This window comes from Sminthopsis crassicaudata, chromosome 5 (genome assembly GCF_048593235.1).
Source record: "Sminthopsis crassicaudata isolate SCR6 chromosome 5, ASM4859323v1, whole genome shotgun sequence".
NCBI lineage: Eukaryota > Metazoa > Chordata > Mammalia > Dasyuromorphia > Dasyuridae > Sminthopsis > Sminthopsis crassicaudata.
In genome coordinates, this window is record NC_133621.1 from 58398487 (window position 1) to 58425354 (window position 26868).

Genomic DNA, 26868 nt, shown 5'->3' on the forward strand with positions numbered 1-26868 from the left:
TACAAAGGAACCCAACAATACTGAAACTAGTTATCAACATATACATACGATATATATTTTAAAAATAAAGTTAATAAACTCTAGGTTTTGAATCTGTTTTCCAGATCCTCACTGACCTGATTTTGAGACTCAACCTAAGATAAGAAAGCAATTTTTATTCCAAATGTTTGTTTTTTCTTTTCCTGAAAAACTGATAATTATTCTAGGGATTGGCTCCTTGAATTAAAAGCAATTTGCTAAAATTTGACTTAAAGTGAAGAACAACACTAGTCTGAAAAGAAATGGTGGTTTCAATAAAAATTATGAAAGTAATGAAAACATTAAGGAGAATAAGGGGAGCTACCATATCCTTCCAAGTATACTTCAAGATTAATCTGCAGCATTTTTTCCCACTCATATCTATAAGGTATTTATAAATATTTATTGTAAATCTATGGTTTCCTGTAGCTAGGGGATAATCTAAAATTTATACTGAATAGCCACATAAAGGAATTGGCAAGGGAGTTGTAGAGGATTGGTCAACAAGATAAAAACAAAGGTAAATAAAAACTGGAAGAGAAGGGAATCAAATAGGATGCACTGACTGACATCACCTTAAAGCTGAAGCATAATTTTAGAGAATACTGACAGGCTTAAAAAGGGAAATTGAAATTTAGAGGAAATGAAAAGTTAAACCAAGGAAGTTGTTCGCTGAACAGGCAATAGAGAACAGAGGTTTTGTTGTTGTTGTTGTTGTTTTCAATATAGTCTTAACCACTTCTAGAAGAGAGGAAAGAATTCTAGAGCAATGTAAGAAACTGGTTTTTAGCAGAAGAAAGGAAAATTGAAAAATTAAAATTAGAATTTATGGAACAGCAATTGCAATGTGGTTACATTGTTTGGAAGGAAAAAAATTTTTCTGAGAACATGGTTGGGGAAAATTGACAAATGATGTCAAACCATCACCAGTCATCTCTTGGATGTAGGGTGTGATGTGATTAGAAAATCCATTTCAACAGCAAAAGTGCAGCATGATGACAGAAGTGCCAATCCTAAAACTCCATTACCTCAACTTTCCACTTTTCCTTCTTTTGACATACTCTCATTACCCCTACATGCCTTTTCATATGAGCAATGTCTAGGTCTGTAACATTGGACACCCATGTTTTAGGTTGTATCATTTATTTTTTTGTCCTGTCAAAAAGAAGAAAAATCTTATGTGGTAAATATATCCCAAAACTACTGGGTATATATGCATATTTATATTTTCTTTATATTTAATAAACAAGAATGAAAATACACAGCAGGAAAATCTCTAGTTAGTTCATCTCTGGTTTAGTTAAATAATAATGGAGGTCTTAAAGATACATTTACATGAGAAAAAAATTGGATTTCCAGGTACTGCAGGAAGCCAAAATACCTATTATACGCAGTATTTTGAGTGAGATTGTCTAGTGTAAGAAATAGGTTAAAAACAAAAAATAAAAGTTAGCTTTGTTATTACACAATAACATGGTTCCAGTCAATTAGATATGGAGGCTACATTGATCAGATGAATAGACTGCCTAGAAGACAATTATTTTTTGTACACATAAAACACTTTTAAGTTACTAAAATTCCATTTTGATCTCTTTATTCAAGAAAGCTAGTCAAGAAAGATGTTACTGAATCATTCTACCTATGTATTTTTTTGTTTTTTTGGTGGTTGTTTTTAATCAATTACAGAGAGGACATTAAATTCACATTTTCACTTTCAAATGTACTTAATCAGACTAATCAATAACATCTTCACTTCTGACATGATGATCTCCCAAGTTACAGCATCCAAGCTCAAGATAGAGCATAATTAAGTGCCTTGTTTCACAGTTCAGTTGATTATGAATATTGTCACCATTGGCCATATTAATTTACACCCATTGTCAATTACAGAATAGAAACAACATGTTCAATTCTAAGATCTAAACGATGAGACATGAATTTGGGGAAAAGCCAATCCATTGTTTGTCATTCAGGTTTCTCTCTGCCACTAAATGATGTGTCTAATCTGACAGCCCTTAGATGGCCCTTCAGTGTACAGAGCTCCAATGGCAATCAACAGGAGCACAGTATATATAGAGCAAGAGGACAGCTGAAAAATTTATTTTTCTTAAATTGCAACCATTGTCGAGACTATTAAGAGTAGTTAATTTGTCTTTAATTTTCCTAAAAGATATCTTGTTAATGGAATAAATCCAGAAACAGAAGAAAGCTAGTTATACGAGGACCAAATCATGTACCCTAAATATAAATCCATAAAATAACAAGAGTGCCCATCAAATAACTAAACACCAATATCGAGGTATTCTATTAGATGCCCCCCCTTTTTAAAATTAAGATAGGTACAGAAAAGCTGCCAAAAATCTTGTAATAATCAGTAATCTTTAACAAAGGAGTCGAGTCTTTAAACAGGTTAATTTTCACATTTTGTCAACTATATATTAACCATGGAGCCATTCCAGTTAATAAATGTGAATAATGTTTCAAATCCAAATGAAAAACTTAATAGTGATAAGTTTACAGGGCAGCTAAACACTGAAATTTGTTGAGGGGATACACATTGTTCCCTTTGAAAATTATCTAATTCAGTTACATCCTTAAAATTATATGCAGGTATAGCAGAAGGTCTCAAATCGTCTTTAGCAGAGAGAGTGCTTTCTACCATTGATTGGCCAGAACAATTTTATTTTAGTTTATTGAAAAAGCTTTAATAAATGGATAGTATTTGAAACCATACACATTCTAAATTTCATTTAGAACATTTTTGCAGGTAAAAAGATTTTTAGGATCATTTTATTAAAAAAAAATAATAAAAACCTACATTTCCCCAGAAATAATCTGAATCCCTCAAGGTACAATCAGTTCCAAGAAACTAAAATGCAGCCCAAATGTTGAAAGATAAACAGACTAAGCCCCTACAAAAAACCCACAGTATTTTGGTTTCTTCCTTCCTTAGGCAGTAAGAGTTTCTTCTTTCTCATATAAAGCTAATGATATACATCTGTAGCAACTATTGCTATCTACTTCCATTTCAGGTTTATGCCAATTTTTTTAAACTTAGGGAAAATTTATACAAAGAGGCAGATACTACAAACAACAAAATGTGGAATATTCTTTTATGTATTTTGAAGAAATAATATCATTAACAATCAACCTTCTTGTCAGAAGACTGCCCCAGGGAAGGTAGAAAATGAGGAGCTAAACAAGATGTAACAGTAATTGTAATGGTATTAATATCTCATATTAATACAGTCATTTCAAATTTAAATCACAAATATTAGTATCCCCATTTTAGAGATGAAGAAGCTGAAGCTGAGAGGTTATATTACCCAAGTAGGAAGGGCCATAGCTAAGACTCGAACTTGTGGCATCTGACTTCAAGTTCTGGGCTCTTTCCCCCAACTTATGCTTTCTTAGAGTATCTAAGCTTCTTCCTGATTCTCAAGCACACTTCCAATACAAATCTATGTCAAGGTATTACCTGCCTCATAGCTTGTAAGACACCCTGCATTGTGGTAGACAGTAATCAGTCCTCTCCAGAAACTGATTTGTAAGTTGATGTCACGGAAATTGGTCTAGGATGCTTTGTCGTGTCATTTCGGTCCTAATTAGAAGACTATAAAGAAGAGTTTTAAAAAACACACACTTAATGATAAGCTTCTATTAACTAAGCCACTTTTTAACGCGAGCACAAGACAGTTTAACTAAGTATGGAGAGGCTTATCACCAGGACATTGACTATGAGGTGATAAATTCTTTAGTCATGGCATCCCATTAAAAAAAAAAAAAATAAAGCATGACCCCAAGCCTGCCTGCTTCTGCAGCAGTGGAAATGAAGTGATGGAACAGGAAGCAGAGACTGCTAAGAACCATACAACATCAACTCTAATATTTCTCTAAATATGAGATTTTTGGCTAATGACCAAAGAGCTGACAGATTTCTATAGGAACTGAATCATATCAATATTGACATCTTCATGATAAAATTCAAATGGATGTTGTGGCTCGGGATCAAGAAATGAAAGGGACCAATGAAGGTCTGTAAGGCTACACAGAAGTCTCACACTCAGATATCACAAACACTTTCTTCAAGAAGATTACAAGAGGCACTGGATGTGGCAAGCCCATCATATTCAGAAAAGAAATTGACTACATCAATAGTGTAAAAAGAACTAGCTACTGTGTACAGTTGTTAAAGCAAGGATCCAAAGTAACATGTGATTGAAACTGAGAAGAGATGGAATGCAAAACCCAACAAAACAGGTTCCAAAATCAGGCTGCTTACACTGAAAAATACATATATGTATGTATAAAAAAAAGACCTATTCAGAGAATTCAGAGAAGAGAAATTTACCTGATGATTTCATTAGAGGTTTCACAAAGGTTATCATAGGCTAGGAGGGGTTTAGGGAATATGAATGCTGTGGAAGTATTCAGGAAGAATTGGAAGGGCTGGAGTCATGGATCGATTCAGGGGTTATTTCTAGCCAGTAAGTGAACAAAAGATTGGCTGAGAATGGTAGCAATCGAGGTATGAAAACTAAAGGATAGAGAAGAAAGCAGCACAATAAACAGAACTTAGTGATTGGATGGATATAAGTGGGCAGGGAGGAAAGGGTCAAATACAACTTTCAGACTTTGAGTTTGAGGAGTTAAGAGCATAATATACCCTCAAAAGAAACTGATAAGTAGGGAAGGGAAGCTGGATTTGGGTGGAGGTTTTAATCACGATGAATTTAAAGTTAACGGTGTAACAGTCCATGAAAACATTCTATGGACAATGGGAATATGAAGCTAGAGTTGAGAAAAGAGGTTTCAGCTATAGAGAGATTTAGGAATCATCAGCATGGTGAGAATGGCAAAGCACAGCCAGAATGAAAAATAGGAGAAAAGTGAAGAACCAAGGTCTGTACCTTGAGGCCTGCCCTCTATTAAGAGATGTGAGAAGGAACAAGAGCCAGGAAGGGAGATAAAGAGGTAGAGGTCATAAAAAGTAGGAGATTTAGAAGGTGACTAACATCCGGAACAAATACAATATGCCTTTCTATATTTCTTTCCATTTCCTATGCAAAAGGAAAAAAAATGGGAAGATAGAGACCACTTTAAAACATCCTTAGATTTTGCAAAATTGCTTTTCTCTTCCATAATAAAGATATTTTATTTTATCTTTTAAGACACGGAGTGAAAAGGACCCTAGAGATCATCTAGTTTTATTCTTCCCATTTCTTATTCCTAATCAACCAACCCTTTTCTCTAACCCCAATATTAAATACATTTTCCCATAAGATCAGTGCTCCAATTATCTAAAACTATGTCAAAGAAAGGCAAAGGAAGACAATATGAATATTTTCTGTATCTTTATGTCCTTGTAAGGGACCTGTATAAACTTGACAGTTGGGATATACAGTAACATTAACAAGAACAACAAAAACCCATCTCTTTAGGCTTTAAGCTTCTAGGGAACCAAGGAAGTATCTTTCAGAATCCAGAATAGTTACTAAGCCTATAGTAACCAAAGATGTTTGAATAAGAAGCACACAATTCTAAGAAACAAAATATTTGGAAACTATGTCAAGGACAAATGGAATAAACTAGCTTATACAGAGAAATATAATATGGAGTTATATGAAAGATATATAGCATATCTCTTTGGAATAGCAATTTAATTTTTTGTTCAAATCAAAGAAGATATGCTTCCAATGCATTATAATAAGAAATTAAAAGTCATCAATCCCTGTAGCTTTACCAAATGTTTGTTAGGTGAATTAATTCTCAGAAACTATTTCCAACAATTTTCCATTAAGGCAGGTTTCAATTATATGTAAGCAATAATAAAATACTGGGATTCTTAAGAATACATGGAAGAATACTGAGAATCAAAAATAAAGCTTTGGGTTTTGATGTAAAACATCATTGTGACTATGATATGATTTTATAAAAAAAGTAAAATAGCTAAAATAGGCCTGTATTTTCACTTCACCATTTTTTGTTCAGATTAAGACTTTTTTCGGGGGGATGGGAATAGAGGAAAATCTACTTATATCAATGTAAGCACTGATTTGGAGTATTCTCATTAGCATATTTTATTTATATTTGCTAGTGAGGTTGCCATCATTTCAAGATAAAGGAATGATTAAAAAAACTAGCTAACTTCCTTGGATAGTAAAAATTATGAAAGTTTAAATAATTCAGATAAAAACGTAAAGGACTTTGTAGAAGAAATAGTTTCTTTCATATAAGCCTGTTTGTCATTTATAAGCACCTGGTCATGAGGAAATACACAATAAATTTTCTCCAAATAATTTGGCATCACATACTATGTGACAACTGGAAGAAAAAAGTCATTATTTGATGATTTGGAAGTGCTACACAAAAATTACTGCTTAAGTCTACGTAATTACCTAGAAATTAAGATGTAATTTTAAAAAACTATCCTATACAACTTAACTATTGGCATTTAAGACATGAAGTGTTAATTCATTTATTTTTTGATTGTTAAATGCTTCAAGGCAATTGGTTTAATGCAGAAAATAATGGTGGAAAAACAATTCAGTAAATGTGATTGTAAGACATTCAGGCATGTAGATCAAATAAGCTATAGGTTGATTGGATAATTAGATCTGGCCTGTAATACTACACTTTTCCCTCTTTAAGAAAGGACTTTATGAATATTATCTTTAATAAAAGTTGATTATTTTAAGGAGACACTTTAAAAAACTATAAGGCAGTTAGGTATTTACAGTTTTGGAATAAGCTTGCCTTGTTACCCCTCTAAGATATGAAGAATGGTATCAACTTTCACTTAGGGGAGCATCTAGTATTTGCTAGAGGGGCTTTTATTGGTTTTACATATCAAAGAGAAAATAGTTGGAACTGCATCCATTAAAGAAACTAAAGACAAAAGAAAAATATGGAAAATTAATTAGTTTAAATACATGATTGAAAAACCAAAAAATGAGGATGCTGTAATATTTGATTCAGTTTGGCTCCAGATTTGGCCAATATGGCAAATCCATTACAGGCATCTGAGAAATCTAAACCCAAATTAGCTCAAATATGTAGAAGCTCTTTGCTTTCATCAACTGCTTTCTGAGACTTGTCCACTACTAACTCATAGAAAGATCAGATAGAGGACTATCTGATCTTTCTATGAGTTAGTAGTGGACAAGTCTCAGAAAGCAGTCAAAAGGTCTTAAAGATTAAGTGACCTGCATATTCATGTCAGAGGATGGACTTGATCCTGACGTTTTTATGTCTAAGTCTAGAACTCTACCTACTAGGAAATAGTTATTCCTTTTTCTTTCCTAAATAGTGATGAAAAATTAAACAATGGCAGTCCTAACAATTCCCCCCACCCACTGAACCCATCAAATACTTCATAAATATTCAAAAAACTTAAGGCAAAATATGAGATCCACTCAGGTGCTAATTAAGGATTTTCTTTAAAAATGGCATAGGATAGAGGCTTGTTGCTATATAGGTGAACCCTATCTATTTCTTGAAGGTTAAGATTAAGCTCCAGAGTAATATATAAAAATAAAAAATTTGCATTAATAATAACATTTAGGCTAAATTTTAAAAAATAACTATATTTTCAAGTGCATCTTGCCTAGGTTATTTAACAATGAAGGTGTCATAGTTTAGGGATCAAAGGAAAATAATGTTATGCTCTTTGTATTTTTTGTATGAAACTACCTATCCAAAATAAATCTATCCCATTTAAAGAAACTCTGAATGAGAGAAATGAACTTATAAATATAAATTAATATGTCGAGTGATAAATATTTAGTAGAAATGCTGCTATTTGGGATTATTTTATTGCAGAATTATACTATCATAATATTAGTTTATAATAAAAACTAAAATTTTTTAACTTAAGGCCAGGCAAACAATCACTCAGTCATCAGAAGATGAGACTGCAGTGAGAACAGGTAACACAACACAGTACAGTATGTCATTTTGCTAAGGGAACACAGATCACACTGCTAGGCTGAGTCTTCTTTGTCTTTATTATAGAACTGCCAAATCCTTTGAAGGGAGGAATGGTCCCTACTTCCTGCTACTCTATCTCCATGTTATTTCTTCCCCCCTCTAATTGAAAAAGGCAAAAAAAAAACATAATTTTTTTTTGTTTCTCCGCTTTGAAAATATTTGACAGATAGTTATGCAAGTCCATGTTCATATTAGGTCCATTTAGAAAATAAAGTACTCAGGCACAAAAATTTTCAAAATTACTTATCATGCCAATACTGGGGGACATAAACAGATGTTTAAAGAGCTGTCACCATTACATTTTGTTTAAGTTAACAGCATTATCAATGTTAGCCACTTCCCTGGAGAGCATTGTGGCAAAAAGATAAGGGATTCCTATATAAGCATAAATCACAAGATTGCCAAAAAAACCATGATTAACAAAACCATAGACTCTTAGTAGCAACTGAATTTCTGCCAAATGGAAGACTATTTCTGAAACTAAGGAAAAAAGTATCTCTAACGAATGAATTAATACCTTAAATGTTTGGCTCAAATGCTGGGCTTGAGTTAAGCAGGAAAATAAAATACATGAGAAAAAAAAAACTTTGTAAAATGGGCAAAAAATACCACAGAAGTTGTCAAAATAGCAATCCCCAAGAAGAAACATGGAATGGAATTGAGACACAGTCCTACCTTGTTAATGTCCTGCATTTTAAAATAGGAGGACAACATGCAGGTTCAGGCTTAGAGCTAAGCCTACATCTCAATTGAAATGGCCATAATGCATACTGGACACCATCACTAAATCATTAGGAGGTATAGAGCCCAAAACCCCTTTTTCAGAACTTAAAAGGGTACAGCTGATGGCCAATCCTAGCAGAGTTTCAAACTAGCCAACATGAGGAATATTTGAAGTCTGACAAGAACTTTTGTTTATAAAATCTGCTGCTGCTTATAGAAGTCAATCTGAGATAAGCCTAATATTAGGAAGATGTGAGTGGCTGGGATTAGTTTGTACCCAGTCAGCCTCCTCAGGCTCGCTGGTTATGGTCCTAGGCTCAGTCTGGGAGGTCTTTCTTCCACTCTCCTCCTGAGCTTACCACATTGACCTTCATACCAATTTCCTAGATTGTGATTTAAGCTAAAAGACTAATAATGGAGAATCTTAAGAATTTAGGGAAAAGATAAAAAGACAAAGAAGTGCCAGAGGGAAACACAACAGTTTTGTTACTATCTTTGTTAAATTTATACACACACACATATGGATATGTTTATATGTATTTATGTGTGAATATATGTATATACACATACATATATATATTTCTGAAAAAAAAACTATACCTGAGTTAATAACAATAATAGCTGGCATTTATACTGTGTTGTAAGGTGTGCAAAATACCTTAAGGATATTATCTCATTTGAGCTTCACAAAAACTCTGGAAGTGCTAATCTTCATTGTACACAGGAGGAAACTGAGGCATATAGTATTTAAGGGTTACAATGGTAGTAAGTGTCTGAGACCAGATTTGAACGTAGGACTTCTTGTTACAAGTCCTATTCAGTCCTCTCTCTATTCATTATGCCATCTTGCTGCATTGTATACAGGTTTTTCCCTTTTCTTTTTCCTTTCCTTTTTTTTCTAGATGCTTACAATCACAATAAAAATAAAAATAAAAATTGAAAAATATTCACAATATATTATAAACTTTCTTGAGATGATAACAGAGTTTTCCTTTGCTTGTATATATGGAGTATAAATTTTCCTCCTCAGTTTTTTCCCCCCAGTAAGAATTTTTTGGTAGCTGGTGTTCAGAAAAAATGTCTTGAGGTCTTTTGCTTATTAATACTCTGAGAGAGTATCATAGCATCCCACTGCTGATACCTGCTGCTTGTATGATCCTCAGTAAGTTCTGTAACTCTGCAGTGCCCTAGGCAATCCTAAGAGCAGATGCCTATCAATCTTGGTACAGAAAGAACCTTTTAGGGAGCTACTTATAGCCAAGTCAAGCCAAGTCAAGTTAACATGCATTTACCAAAAGCCCATTAAGTACCAAAAATGGTGCCAAAAAGTCTTAACCTTTTTCTTTAATATAACTGTATTTCAATATAATTGGTTTACTTTGTAATTCTGCTTATTTTATTTAAAGCATTTAACCACATGACTCTGTGGAATCCTGTGGATTCATTCACCAGACTGTCAAAAAAGACCAAGATAAAAAAAATTTAAGAACCTCTCCTCGACAATGATGAAATTGCAGGTCTGATCCAAAAAAATTAATTCTTTGAACCTTACCACACAGTTATCTTAGATACTGTACTTATATATTATATATACTATTGGGAAAGGAAGCTTTTTCCAAAAGAGCCTTTGATAATTTCCTGTTTATTTTGTATATTGCTTGTTTGTAAAGGTTTATTGGCATGTTTCTACTATTGCACTATGAATTCCTCAAAGACAGGAATTGTCTTTTGTTTGTTTTGTTTTGTTTTCCCAGGACTTAGCACAGTTCCTAGCACACAGTAGGAGTTTAATAAATGCTTACTGATTATGTTAATCTTGGGAAACAAATATTTGATGAATTAGAGACTCATAGAACAAAGTTTATTTAACATCAGAAGTGACTGTTGCTTTTTTCTGAATAGTGTTAAACTCCCAAGTTGATGCTAGTGTTAAAAGGAAAAAAAAGAGCTAGTTTAAAAGTTTCTTGATTTATACATGAAAACTTTGGGTGATTTTTCTAATAGTTTTAAATAATAAATAAGATACTTCCATAAGATTTCCCTACCTCCACTGCTGATCCTGTCAAAGTGACAGGCAGAGAGAAAATGGCAGGATAGCTCTGCCATAATCTAGGTTAATAGTCCCTCCATAATAATCACAATAATAATCACATTACTTCTTACAGGATCAGCAGTGAGATATTGAGCTTTGAATCTAGTCTAGGATTATAATGAATAAAAATTGTCCCTTGTGTTGGTTGGCTGGTATTTTGGGAAGACAAATCTGTGGAGTCAGTACAATTCCTCCCAGAAAATAAACACCTAAATTATGAATGAAGCTGGACATTGGGGTAACAACACTAGGGAAAAAAAAAATATATATATCAAATACATTCTCCATATGTTGAACCTCTTCTGACAAAAAAAAAAAAAAAACAAAGTATAATATATAAGTTTCTGTTTTTGTCAATCAGAACTCAATTGTTAAATTTTTTTTTAATGTTTCCAAGTGTGCACTCTATCTGCTTTCTCTTTATTATTCTATCTAGTTATATTTGAGATTAACTTTGGATTTTTGCTTTTGCAAAGTATTTAGCATAACAGAGTTGTTGTTTTTTTAAAAGGAATATCAAATTTATTAAACATCTGCTTTATACAACATCATAATCCTGCTAAGACAGAAGTGGTTCACTTATGAAGGGAAAAAGAACATACAGGAAACAGTATTCAGGTAATCTGTAATATGATGTCTGACTAGAAGAGGCAATATATTATTTGCTACTAAGAGAAAAGGCCTCTCAAGTTTCAAACAGCACAGATGTGGGAAGATTCAAGGCAGAAAAGAGCAGGTGGTATGGTAACAGTCATTAATTATAAGATGTGTAGGCTTAATATAAGATCCTCTTTTAAAGATTTAATTATCAATATTTTCTTGGCCTTTCAAAAATAGACTTTAAACAGTTTCTACAATAGAAAGTTTCTAAATAAAAAAAAATCACTCAAAATTTTGCTGAATTGCAACCACAAAAGGAGAAAATTTTAATTATAAAAATGACTTTTTTCAACTACCTATGAAATAGAGTTCTTAAATGACATTAAAGGAACTTAAAATAATTTAAAAGGAATAGTGTCACAGAAATATGGCAGTGAACCAGTGTATCAATATATACATGCCTGAATTCCACCTGCTAATGTGATCTTATTATAAATGATCTGGAATCAATATAATTTCTTTATTGCTTCATGGCATTTATTTGAAGGCGTGGTATGTACATCTTCATATGTAATTTTGGTATATGCACTTAGTTCAAAAGCGGAGCCATTTCTCTGTCCATACTTTCTTTTCTCAGACTAGAAAACTGAGGACAGGAACTGTGTCCTCTTCTCTCTCTATATCAACTCATTCTTTATTTAACTAGAAAAATATCTTACAAAAAATAAGTTTACCGTTTTTAGAGATGATGATGATAATGACCGATGGACAAAGAAACAGGATTTTCATAAAGCTTGTTTTGTAATCAAAATCTTTGGACACCCTATTTATGTAAACTCAATGCCAAATATCCCAATTTCTGGCCTTTTGTGTGATTAGAATATTTCTCTTGTCATCATCCTATCAAAAGAACTATCTTCATATTTTTATAGTTTTCTATAATTACTAATTAATTAAGGCATTTTTATTTTACTCAGATTATTATAAGGAGAAAGTGATACATTCAATGAAAGTATGCTCTTCAGGCTTTTTACTGTTTATGAGGTGAATATATGGAATTTTAAGCACCAAAACTCAATTTAATGATATATGTGGCTTTCCACAAAATGAAACTCAGTTTGTTGTGAGGAAATCACTCTGCAAATTTGAGAGCACTTTATAAATCTGAGTTGTTATTATCAAATATAATTTTAGTGATGCAGTGGAAATTTTTAATCTATTCTGACTCTAAGCTTCAAAGCATTCTTAGAACATATAAATGATTTTTGAGAAATTATCTTAAATTATTAATTTTATTTAAAGTTAAGCTGATAAATGGCCCAAACACTCAGGGACAAGCTGATATCATCAATATTAAAACAAACAGTTGAACACTAGAGCAAAAGCTTGAGATTTTTCACTGGGGATTTCAGTTTTTATCAAACTAATTACATTAAAAAGCTTTTTAAAAAATCCCAGCTCCCTCTTAACAGCAAAACAGATCATTTACCTATAGGAAGTTTAAGATCTATTAAACAAAATGCCTCATCATGGCTTTACTCCAACATATACAAGGCCTACTCTATACTTTGTCCTGTTCTAAAAGGTACTGGAAAGAAATTCATTTTTATTGCTTTAAAAGTCATCTATAGCAATAGCAAAGAAGGTAGCAGGAAGGTAGGAGATTAAATGGCTACAGAGTAATCTGATAGGTGGCTTAATAATATATACAGAGAAACAAATTGATGGAGAGAAGCAGGAAACAGACTGGTATTTACATCCTCTAAATATCCCCTTAAATCCTAACAGAAGAATCTACATCACTATTTACTGTGAATTCTGGAGACAGATACAGAGATGAAAGTATAGATGCAATATGAGCAGAGAAAATTTTGTATTTTTTTCTCATCAAAGTAGAAATTTATCTGAAGAGTCAAAAATAGTAAAGAAATATTGTTCTAAAAGGATGTCTACAAAAGAAGAAAAGGAGTCCTGATTTTAGCAAAAAATCTGAAACCTTAAAAGTTAATCAATCAACAAAACTGACAAATGATATGGAACAATTATTTCACCAAATTCTGGAGTTCAGCAGTATGGGTACTCCTTCCACTGACGTGCTCCATCACTTTTCCCTGCCTTCATGAGATGCCATGGCTAAAAACATTCATCATCTGGGCTAAGTGTCTTTACCGAGGTCAACAATTCAATTAAAAATATTCATTAATCATCTACTCGCATACAATACACTAGGCTGGGTACCAGGGACATGGAGATGAAAATTAACACAGTTCCTCCTGACCCCTGAGGATCTTACAATTTAATAAGGGAGATAAGACATGTATGCAAACGAACCCCAAATAGGGTAGGTCCTGGTGATGGTGAAAAAAAGGTCTGGACAGAGTACTGTGGCGAACCTGAGGATGGAAACTACTAATCCCTGAGAGAAGCAGGGATTACTTTCCATAAGATGCAGAACTTGATAGCAGGGCCATCAAGGAAGAGGGCTTTTTTTAACAGGTAGAATTGTGGATTATTCCAGACAGGAAGGACATTTTGCATAAAGGCTAGAAATCAGGAATTGGTTTGACAAAGTTAAGCGTTTGGGATAGACAGCCATTTGGAGCTATGCTCAAAGGGCTATCAAACTATGCAGTACCTTTGATCCAGCTGTGTCTCTCCTGGGCCTGTATCCCAAAGAGATCATAAAGAAAGGAAAGGGACCCACATGTGCAAAAATGTTTGTGGCAGCCCTCTTTGTAGTGGCAAGAACTGGAGAATGGCTGAAGAAGTTACAGTATATGAATGTTATGGAACATTATTGTTCTATAAGAAACAATCAGCAAGATGATTTCAGAGAGGCCTGGAGAGACTTACATGAACTGATGCTAAGTGAAATGAACAGAACCAGGAGAACATTAGACATGACAACAAAAAGATTATCTGAAGATCAACTATGATAGATGTGCATCTTTTCACCTTGAGGTGATTCAAGACAATTCCAATACACTTGTGATGGAATGTGGATCAAAACATAGTATTTTCACATTTAAAAAAATTGCTGTTTGTTTGCTTTTCCTTTTTCATGTTTTTTTCCTTTTTGATCTGATTCTATTTTGCTCAGCATGATGAATATGGAAATATCTTTGAAAAAATTGCACAAATTTAACCTATATCAAACTGCTTGCTGTCTTGGGGAGGGGGAAGGTAGGAGAAAAAGGAGAAAAATTTGAAACACAAGGTTTTGTGAAGGTGAATATTGAAAACTATCATTGCCTGCATTTGGAAATTAAAAAAAAAAAAGAAATATTCATTTTTAAAAAAAGTTTAGAATATAGACTAAAAAGAAACACAGGTGGAACAATGGTTTGGATGGAACCAAATTATGGCTCTAAATAAGAGCCAAAGCAGTTTGTATTTCAGTCTCCAGGAATGGGGGAGAGATATCTGACTAGGTTGGTCATCAGGATGACAGAAACATGATTTATCTCTGAGACCACACTAGAAGCCTTTCTATGGTGGCAGGGTTTTCTGATAGAGGCACAAGTGAATGAAGGCCTAACTGCATCAGATCAGACAAAAAGGAAACTTCAGCAGAAGGATCTGGGTCCACATTCTTTGACTCCAGATTCAGGTCTTTTTCTATTCTATACCTAACTAGGCTATAGTGGGGAGAGATTTAGAATTTGGGCCTGAAGATTTACTTTTCAGCACAAGAACAGAGCATAAGGTGATTAGAGGCATTTTTATGCCCATATTCAGAGGTATGGATTTCTCTAACATGCAATAGGGGTTTCTTTCACTCTCTGTCTCTTTTCTCTCTGTGTTTCTCTTCCTCTGTCTCCCTTCCCCCTTTTCTTTCCTTCACAAATCTATGTATCCTTCTCACTAAGCAACCATTTTCTCCCACTGAACTATCCAATTACTCATGTTTTTGGACTGTATTCCCTCAACTTTATTAAAAAGCTCAACAAACATTTATTAAGCACCTACATGCCAAATACTATGCCAGCAAGGGAAACTGAAATATAAAACTCAAGAATTTTTTTTTTCCTAAAAGAGCTTACATTCTATAGGGGAAAAACAAGATGTACACAGATTTAAAAAAATACAGAATTTATATATAGCAATTTTGGGAATGCTAGAACATTAGCACCTGAAGAAATAAGGAAAAGGCATCTCCTACGAGGGTCCAGTTGAGTTGTGTGAACAGAGCCAAGATATAGAGATGAGGAGGAACAGTATTCCAGATATGGAGAACAAGAGTAGAATACAGAGTGCAATCTATAATCAGCCTAAAAGAAAATAAATTCTGGATGTATTAAATTTAAAATGTTTAAGGTACAGTCATTGGAATGTCCAGCAGGTCAAAGGAGATGTGACTTGGGAGTTTAAGAGAAATGAGAGCTGGGACTAATCCAGATAGAGATGATGACTAAACCTACAGAAACACAAAGAGATAACTAAGAGAGAGAAGTGAAATGGGCTGAAGACAGAGCTATATACATAGGAAAAGGACATGGCTAATCATCCTGAAGGAGGCAAAAACACTGGTCAGAGAAGCAAGAGAGAGAGCACTATCTTTAACATTCAGATATGATGAAGAAAGAGGGAATGATCAATAATATCAAATACTATAGTCAGATTAAGTGTGTGAATTGTGTAAATATAGATGTGAAATTAGGGTATCTGTGTAGAGCCTTGTTAGAGTTAATGTTTGGTGTTGGTAGACAATGGGATCAGGTCAGTTTGTAAATATAAATTATTATAGTTACAAATTACTGGTTAAAACTAGGGATATAGTATTGGATTATAAATCAGAGATCCTGCCACCGTCTACAAATACACATAGTGGGGAAAAAAAAAACTGTGGCAAGAAAATGATTTTTATAAAGCCTTTAAGTTTTCTTCTGCCATTGCTGACTACAATCTTAAAAAATAATCATTGATAGGAGTTGATGCATACTAAGAAATATATTTGGAAAACAAAACTTACAAAACAAAAAAATTAGAGAAAGCTATATTTGGTCTTTTTCAGAGATAATGAAGGGAAAATAATTATGAATACAGATTTTCATTCAATTAAAAATGTCCTTTGTTGAAATCCTAATTGAATCTAAGTATTATGTTCCCTGACATTTTTCAAATTGAACTCTGTCCTATATTTAACTAGCATACACAAGTAAATATATTTATCATTTTTACTAAAACTGCATTCTTGTCTGAAGGCCTTGTTCTTAGCAGGTAAATCAATAAAACGATAAAGGGGACAGTGAAGTTGTAACTGTAGGACAAGGTTTTGTGGAAGATGAAATAGTGGTTGAGGAGTCCTGGCCATAGAAGATGTGTGTTCCATAGCTTTCGTTTTCTTTGAGGTCTTCTATCCCAATACTAACCAGTCCCATCTAGCTTAGCTTATGAGATCTGACAAGAGTACAGCCCATGGCAATAACGATGCAGCATAGTGATTTTATTTCTTATTTTATTCATTGCAGCCCCAGGGAGAGAGATAACGAGAACAGGAATGAAACCCAGGTCTCCTACATAAAACACTGCAGAACACTAACACTAGGTCACCAGGACAAAAAAAGAGAGAAAGATTTTATTTTAAAAGACTTTATATATTATAATACTCACGGTGGCAAATCTATAGTTCAGCCTTCTCAATGACTCATTAAAACCTCATGTGACTAGCTCATACACGTGAATTAAAATGTTCATATTCAGGAATTTGATATCTGCCCAATGCTGAGTAAAAGATATAACTCCATTATATTATTAATTGTTTTTTTTTTAAAGACAAAAATCTCACATTAACAACTTTTTAGTTTAGAGTAAAATCAGACATTTGTTAAAAATTAAAAATGACTTATAGAATTTTACTTTTCATCTAATATTTATATAGGATATCTGTTCTTTCAACTCTCTTCCACCTGCTACATAAAATGCTAGAAACTTTATTGCTTATTAAATACAAGACCACATGAAAATTTCCTTAAAAGCCGAAAAGCTACCTGGATACTATTCTTTTAAGAAAAAATTCTATGATGAGCTACATATTAAATCTACTCATATATTCAGACCGGTAATTACTGTTACCATTATATTTGAAAATGATGCCACTCATTTCACCTGCCAGAAATCCCAATATTTTCAGAGTTCATAACTAATATTCTGTGATGGCACCTTCTACATATTAATCAAAAAGCACCCTTAAAACAACTGGTTTTTACTCCTTTGCTCTTTATCTGTACACTCTCTATGATATCAGAACATTCCTTTTCATATGACCTGCCATTCTCCTTACAATCAATTACAGCAACCCCCCTGGTTATAACAGGGAATCCATATATTTGGTAGGGAAAACAATACAACAGGTTGTAGAGTTAAATATCTTGATAAGAAAGCTACAGGAATTAATGAGAGTTTACATCTTTCTTTTTTATTATATTTTTTATTTACAAAACATAAGTCTACGTCTTTTTTAATGTGAATCTATTTAATTATAAAAGTTTGGAGCTGAAAGGAAACTGGAGTTAGTCCACTTGGATTTGGGTTCCAGATCTGTTGTTACTTAAATGATCTTGGACAAATCAATAACTTATGCTGCTTGAGTCTAACTTCTCTAGGTCTCAGTTTCTTTAACAGAAAAATGAGGGGGCTGGAATAGATGATTTCTGAGAGTCATTCCAGTTCTAAAGCTAGAATTCTATTACTGACTGATCTCTAAGCTCCTTTTCACTGATTATACTTCTCTGGATTTGTCATCATGCCCCCATATTGGACATCACACCTCTCTTTCTTTTCAACTTTTTTTTGTGTTTTCAATCCCCCAGTAGATTTTTTTTTAAATGTTTTAATTGATATATCTTCTATTTTTTACATCACTATAGTTATCCTAAATATCCAGAGGGTCATAAAATATAAAAGTAGAATTTTTTAGAGAAGAAAAAAATGAACACAACTGTGCTCACCAATCAATACATAGAAAAAAGTATGAAAATATGTGATGTGTAGCACTTATGAACCTCCCAATTCCATGAGAAAGGGGGCAGCTAGTTGGTACAGTGGATAGAGCACCAGCCCTGAAGTCAAGAGGACCCGAGTTCAAATCTGGTCTCAGACACTTAACACTTCCTAGCTGTGTGACCCTGGGCAAGTCACTTAACCTCAGCCTCAGAGGGAAAAAAAAATGAGATGAACCAAATCAGTTCCAATAGAGCAGCAATGAATAGAACCAGCTACACCCAGCGAAAGAACTCTGGGAGATGATTGTGAACCACTACATAGAATTCCTAATCCCTCTATTTTTGTCCACCTGCATTTTGGATTTCCTTCACAGGCTAATTGTACACTGTTTCAAAGTCCAATTCTTTTTTGTATACATATGTATACATATATTGTATTTAACTTATACTTTAACATATTTAACATGTATCGGTCAACCTGCCATCTGGAGTGAGGGGGAAGGGGGGAAAATTAGAACAAAAGGTTTGGCAATTGTCAATGTTGTAAAATTACCCGTGCATATATCTGGTAAATAAAAACTATTAAATAAAAAAAAAAAAAGAAAAGAAAAAGAAAAATTATCCATGCATATGCTCTGTCAATAAAAAGCTATAATTAATATATATATATATATATATATAAGATAATTTATTTGCTATTCAACAATTCCCCTTTTTATCATATGTACATTAAATTTATCTATTCACAAGCTTTGCAAGTTCAAGTAATCTAAATTATCTATTTTATCTTTTGTAATTTGTTTCTATCTCTTGTTTGGTCAAGAATATATCTATGAGAGATATAAGGTCTGTTTCTCTTCTATTTTTAAAAAAGATAATCTTTAATATTAGTTGTATATCTATTTAGACTTTATAACTGGAATATGGTATAAAGTGTTAGTCTAAGTATTCATTTTTCCAAATTATCCCTTCCCTCTCTCTACTCCCTCCCCCCGATGACAGACAATCCCATACATTTTACATGTGTTACAATATAACCTAGATACAATACATGTGTGTAAATACCATTTTCTTGTTGCACAATAAGCATTAGATTCCGAAGGTACAAGTAACCTGGGCAGACAGACAGTAGTGCTAACAATTTACATTCACTTCCCAGTGTTCCTTCTCTGGGTGTAGTTGTTTCTGTCCATCATTGATCAGCTGGAAGTGAGTTGGATCTTCTTTATGTTGAAGATTTCCACTTCCATCAGAATACATCCTCATACAGTATTGTTGTTGAAGTGTACAGTGATCTTCTGGTTCTGCTCATTTCACTCAGCATCAGTTGATGTAAGTCTCTCCAGGCCTCTCTGTATTCCTCCTGCTGGTCATTTCTTACAGAGCAATAATATTTCATAACCTTCATATACCACAATTTACCCAACCATTCTCCACCTGATGGACATCCATTCATCTTCCAGTTTCTAGCCATTAGGAAAAGGGCTGCCACAAACATTTTGGCACATATAGGTCTCTTTCTGCTCTTTAGTGTTTCTTTGGGATATAATCCCAGTAGTAGAGCTGCTGGGTCAAAGGGTATGCACAGTTTGACAACTTTTGGGGCATAGTTCCAAATTGCTCTCCAGAATAGCTGGATTCTTTCGCAACTCCACCAGCAATGTATCAGTGTCCCAGTTTTCCCACATCCCCTCCAACATTCATCATTATTTGTTCCTGTCATCTTAGCCAATCTGACAGGTGTGTAGTGGTATCTGAGAGTTGTCTTAATTTGCATTTCTCTGATCAGTAGTGATTTGGAACACTCTTTCATATGAGTGGATATAGTTTCAATTTCATCATCTGAGAATTGTCTGTTCATATCCTTTGACCATTTATCAATTGGAGAATGGTTTGGTTTCTTATAAATTAGGGTCAGTTCTCTATCTATTTTGGAAATGAGACCTTTGTCAGAACCTTTACTTTTAAAAATATTTTCCCAATTTGTTACTTCCCTTCTAATCTTGTTTGCATTAGTATTATTTGTACAGAAACTTTTTAGTTTGATGTAATCAAAATCTTCTATTTTGTGATCAATAATGATCTCTAATTCTCCTCTGGTCATAAATTCCTTCCTCCTCCACAAGTCTGAGAGGTAGACTATTCTCTGTTCCTCTAATCTATTTATTATCTCCCTCTTTATGCCTAAATCATGGACCCATTTTGATCTTATCTTGGTATATGGTGTTAAGTGTGGATCCATATCTAATTTCTGCCATATTAATTTCCAGTTTTCCCAACAGTTTTTTCCAAATAATGAATTTTTATCCCTAATGTTGGTATTTTTGGGTTTGTCAAAGATTAGATTGCTATAGATGTACCCTTTTTTGTCCTTTGTATCTAATCTGTTCCACTGATCTACCGGTCTATTTCTTAGCCAATACCAAATGGTTTTGGTGACTGCTGCTATATAATATAGCTTTAGATCAGGTACACTTAGACCACCTTCCTCTGATTTTTTTTTCATTAGTTCCCTTGCAATTCTCAACCTTTTATTCTTCCATATGAATTTTGTTGTTATTTTTTCTAGGTCATTAAAATAGTTTCTTGGGAGTCTGACTGGTATAGCACTAAATAAATAGATTAGTTTGGGGAGTATTGTCATCTTTATTATATTCGCTCAGCCTATCCAAGAGCACTGAATGTCTTTCCAATTATTTAAATCTGACTTTATTTTTGTGGCAAGTGTTTCATAATTTTTCTCATATAATTCCTGACTATTCTTTGGTAGATGGATTCCCAAATACTTTATACTCTCAACATTTGTTTGGAATGGAATTTCTCTTTGTATCTCTTGCTGTTACATTTTGTTTGGTGATATATAAAAATGCTGAGGATTTATGTGGATTTATTTTGTATCCTGCCACTTTGCTGAAATTCTGAATTATTTCTAATAGCTTTTTATCAGAGTCTTTGGAGTTCTCTAAGTATACCATCATGTCATCTGCAAAAAGTGATAGTTTGATTTCCTCATTTCCTACTCTAATTCCTTGAATCTCTTTCTCGGCTCTTATTGCCGAGGCTAGCATTTCTAGTACTATATTGAATAGTAATGGTGATAGTGGGCAACCTTGTTTCACTCCTGATCTTACTGGGAAAGGTTGCAGTTTATTTCTATTGCATATTATGCTTACTGACGGTCTTAAATATATGCTCCTGATTATTCTAAGGAATAGTCCATTTATTCCTATACTCTCAAGAGTTTTTAGTAGGAATGGATGTTGGATTTTGTCAAATGCTTTTTCTGTATCTATTGAGATGATCATATGGTTTTTATTAATTTGATTATTAATATGGTCAATTATATTAATAGTTTTCCTAATATTAAACCAGCCCTGCATTCCTGGTATAAATCCTACTTGATCATAGTGTATTATCCTGGAGATGATTTTCTGAAGTCTATTTGCTAATATCTTATTTAAGATTTTAGTATCAATATTCATTAAGGAAATTGGTCTATAATTTTCTTTCTCAGTTTTTGATCTACCTGGTTTAGGTATCAGTACCATGTCTGTGTCATAAAAGGAGTTTGGTAGGACTCCTTCATCCCCTATTTTTTCAAATAGTTTATATAGCATTGGGGCTAATTGTTCTTTAAATGTTTGGTAGAATTCACATGTGAATCCATCTGGTCCTGGGGATTTTTTCCTGGGGAGTTGATTAATAAGCTTGTTCTATTTCTTTTTCTGAAATGGGACTATTTAAGCAATTTATCTCCTCCTCTGTTAATCTAGGGAGCCTATATTTTTGGAGGAAGTCATCCATTTCACTTAAGTTATCAAATTTATTAGCATAAAGTTGGGCAAAGTAACTCATTATTTCTCTAATTTCCTCTTCATTGGTGGAAAATCCCCCTTTTCATTTGTAAGACTAACAATTTGATTTTCCTCTTTCTTTTTTCTGATCAGATTTACTAAAGGTTTATTCTGTCTTATTGGCTTTTTCATAAAACCAACTCTTGGTTTTATTTATTAATTCAATAGTTTTTTTTACTTTCAATATTATTGATTTCTCCTTTTAATTTTTGTATTTCAAGTTTAATTTTTGGTTGGGGGTATTAGTCTAAGTCTTAATTCTGCCAGATTGCTTTCCAGTTTTCCCAGCGTTTTTTTTTTTGTTTGTTTGTTTGTTTTTGTTTTGTTTTGTTTTGTTTTTGTTTTTGTTTTTTTATAAGGATTTTTTTCCTAGGTTAATTTATTTTTTCTACTCTACAAAACTCTGAGATACTGAATTCTGTTGTTCTGATTCTCCCTTATTTAGTCTGTTCATGAATCTATCTTTCTATTCTTTATCCAATAACAGGTGATTGATGACTACTACTTTTGTATCTAGTTTGAGGCTTGAAAGTGCTGTTCATCCATACTTCTCTTCATTATTTCCTATGATATTCTAGATCTCTATTTTACAATGAATTTTGTTATTGTTTTATCAAGTTTCATAAATTATCCCATTGGTAGTTTGATAGATATAGCATTAATACCACAAATAAAATTTGGTAGTATTGTCCTTTTTATTTTGTTGTATGATTTCATCATGAGTACTGAATATTCCTCCAGCTGCTTACATGCTCTTTATTTTTTTAAGGAACACTTTGTAACTGAATCTATACAAGATTCTTATGTGCTTTGGTAGGTTGACACATAGATATTTAATACATTTTGTAGATATTTGGAATATAATTTCTCTTTTTTTTCTTGTGTTTTGTTATTATTACATAGAAATGCTGTTGAGTTTTAAGGATTTATTTCGTAGCCATAAACTTTGCTGAAGCTATTATTAAAATTAGTGTTTTTATTGTTTTTCTCTAGGATTTTCCAAGTAAACCATCATATAATATCAATAAATATAATTTTATTTCCTCTTTATCAATCTTTATGCCTTAATTTCTTTCTAGTCTTATTGTTGTTGGTAGCATTTTAAAAACTTTATCAAATAACAAGGATGAGAATACACAGTGTAATTTAGTAGAAAAGGTTCTGATATATCCCTGTTAGATATGATGATTGTTTTTGGTTTTAGATACTTATTATAATATTAAAAAAGATTCCTTCATGCCTATTCTTTGTAGGTTTTTTTTTTAGCAGAAAAAAGTACTGAACTCCATCAGAGGCTTTTTCTGCATCTATTGAGATGATCATGAGGTTTTGGATGTTTTGTTTTTAATATGATCATGTTAATTGCTTCCTTATGTTGAAACCTACTTATATCCCAGACATAAATCTCACTTGGTTATTGGGCAAATCATTGTGGTTTGACAAGATTTTATTTAAAACTTTTGAGTCAATGTTCAGTAATTATATTGACCTAGAGTTTTCTTTCTTTTCTATCTATGCTATTTTTTTCTTGTCCTATTTGTCTCATGAAAAATTCTAGATTGGTGTTTTATTTTTTAACTTTTGAGAATAATCTATGAAATATCAGTATTAACTGTTCTTTAAAAGTTTCATAGATTTAATAACAAGAAGTGGAAAGATAGATGAAAAATTAATTGGAAATGAAATAATCTAATCTTAAAAAAATAAATGGGTCAAAGAACAAATCATAGAAACAATTGATAATTTCATTAAAGAGAAGGACAACAATGAGAAAATATATCAAAACTTATAGGATATAGGCTAAGCAGTATTTAGGGAAAATTTATAACTCTAATTGCTTATATCAATAAAATCAAGAAAGAGTTCCATGAATTGGGCATGCAACAACAACAACAACCAAAAAAAAAAACTATAAAAAGAACGAATTAAAAATCTTCAAATTAAAAATCAAAAAGAGAAATTAATAAAATGAAAGTAAGGAAACCACTGAATTAATAATAAAACTGGAAGCTGGTTTTATGGGGGGGGGAACACAATAAAATAGATAAATTTGGATAAAATAGAAAAATTTGATTTAAAGGAAAGAAAATCAAATTAGCAGCATCAAAAATTAAAGGTATGAATTCATTACCATGAAGAGAATTATTATTAGGAGCTCTTTTATCCAATTCTATGCTAATAAATTAAAAAAACTAAACAAAATGGAAGAATATCTACAAAAATGTAAATTGCTCAGATTAACTGAAGAGGAACTAAAATACCTAAACAAATCAATCTTAGGGAAAAAAAAATCCAACAAACCATTAAGGAACTCCCTAAAAAAAAAATCCCCATTGCCAAACAAATTCATGTAATATTCTTCTCTAAAATATAATGTTCTCTGGGAGCAAGTTTCTTGGGGGGCTTCTGGAGGCAGCCTTAGTTTCAGTTCAGTAACCACCCCAAATGCAGCCAGGGGTTAAAGTCCAAATCCTTTATTGTCTCCTTCAAAGTCTTGTCTTCTTCACTTGGGGCTCGGCTAGTTTTCTGGAAGCCTTCTGGATCTTGGTTTCAGTGTTCTCCATAGGACAGCTTGCCACCACTTCTCTGTCTTCCTTAGTTCTGCCTGACTGCCTTCTTGGGCTTCTGAATCTGCTCGACTGAATCCTGGCAGAGGCTCTGAGAGCTTCTAGTGGGCTTGTCCTTTCTGGCCCTGAGACCTCCTCCTTATATGTTCTACATTGAGTATACACCAATCATTCTATCACTAGGAAACCATTATTTATTTGTTGTAGGATTAAATCGAGGCTAAACTAGATTTAACTATTGTCTCTTCAATTCCACTTACTTAGCACCTTGTTTCAAGTTCTGGCCCATAACAGTTTCACAAGTGAATTATACCAAACATTCAAAGAACAACTAATTACAAAACTATATAAACTACTTGGAAACTGGGGAAGAAGTCCTGCCACATTCCTTTTATGACACAAAAATGGTGGTGATACCTTCTTAAATCAGTAAAAGTCAAAACAGAGAAAAAAAATATAGACCAATTTCTTTAATGAATCCTGATGCTAAAAATTTAAATAAGATACTAGCAAGGAAATTACAATAATATATCATTAGGATAATATGCAATTACCAGGTGGGATTTATATCAGGAATGCAGGATAGCAACAATATAAGAAAAACTATCAGGATAATTGACCATATTAGTAACAAAATCAATAGAAATCATATGATTATCTCAACAGATACAGAAAAGTCTTTGATAAAATATAATACCCATTTCTACTAAAAATACTAGAAGGCAAAGTAATAAATGGAGCTGACCTTAAAATGTTAAGTAGTATTTATCCTAAACTATCAAAAAGCATCATCTTTAATGGAGATAAGCTAGAAGCCTTCCCAGTACAATCAAGGGTGAAGCAAGAGTGCTCATTATCATCACTATTATTCAATATTTTATTAGAAATGCTAGCTATAGCAATAAGACCAGAAAAAGAAATAGTAAGAATTAGAATAGACTATAAGGAAACAAAACTATCATGCACTGCAGATAGTATGATAGTATACTTAGAGAATCTGAGAATCAAATAAAATACTAGTTGAAACAATTCACAACTTTTTAATTTCAGAAAAGCCTGGAAAAACTCATGTGAACTGATGCAAACTGATGCAGAACCAGGAGAATATTATACACGGTACTAGCAATAGTGTACAATGGAGAACTGTGAAAACTGTCAAAGGGAAGGGAAAGGAGCAATAGAATCCAGAACTCTTTGTAATCTAGAATAGAATCTAGAATAAACTTTTTAAAAATATTGAATGTTAAAAATAAAATATAATTGGAGGGAAATAATATTATTTTAAAAAATAAAAGTTTCATTGAATTCTCCTGTGAATACATTACAACCAGGAAATTGTTCACATTTTTTCTTAATTTACAACTCAATCTAATGCTTTTTCTGAAATTGGATTACTATTTTTTTTTTAGTCTTCTGATAAGAGATTTTATATTTTTGAAAGTATTCCTCTCTTTCTTTTGTGTTCTTACTTCTGTTAACATATAACTCTGTATAATATGTTCTGATTATTTTTATTTCATTTAGTTTTGCTATGATTTCAGCTTGTTCATTTGCTATTTTATTGATTGGATTTTTTGCTCTTTTCTTTTTAATACAATTAGCTATGGAGTTATCTATTTTTATTAGTCTTATCCAGAAAAAAAGTTTTCAAAGCTTTTATTTATCATTTCTATGTTTTGGTTCCAATTTATCTATTTCTCATCTAATATTAAGTATATCCTCTTCTGTGCATATTTTAAGTTTATTTGTTGGTTTTTTGATTAAAATGCATATTAAGCTGATTAAATCTAGTTTCCTAGTTTGTTAATATATTTATAAGGAAAGGATTCTCCCCTTCTCACCTCCTATCCCCGAAGACTATTAGCACATACCAGAATTTTTTTTTACATTGTTTCATCATTATAATTTTTAAAATATATTTATGTCCTACAATTTATAGTCTTTTTTTTCCCCCCTGTATTGATCTGTGAATTCTTTCAATTGGGATTTTATTTTCTATGTTCTAAAATTCTGGGTGGTTGTCTTCTATTATTTCCTGCATTATGATTTTTGCGGTTCTTTCTTTCTTTTTCTTTCTATCT

The 26868-nt window shown here is 32.6% G+C and overlaps 1 protein-coding gene across 2 annotated transcripts in view; it reads right to left on the minus strand.

The window, feature by feature from the left end:
* Positions 1 to 26868, minus strand: part of DNAJC1 (DnaJ heat shock protein family (Hsp40) member C1) — a 268260-nt gene that overhangs the window by 79398 nt on the left and 161994 nt on the right. The window lies entirely within an intron of this gene.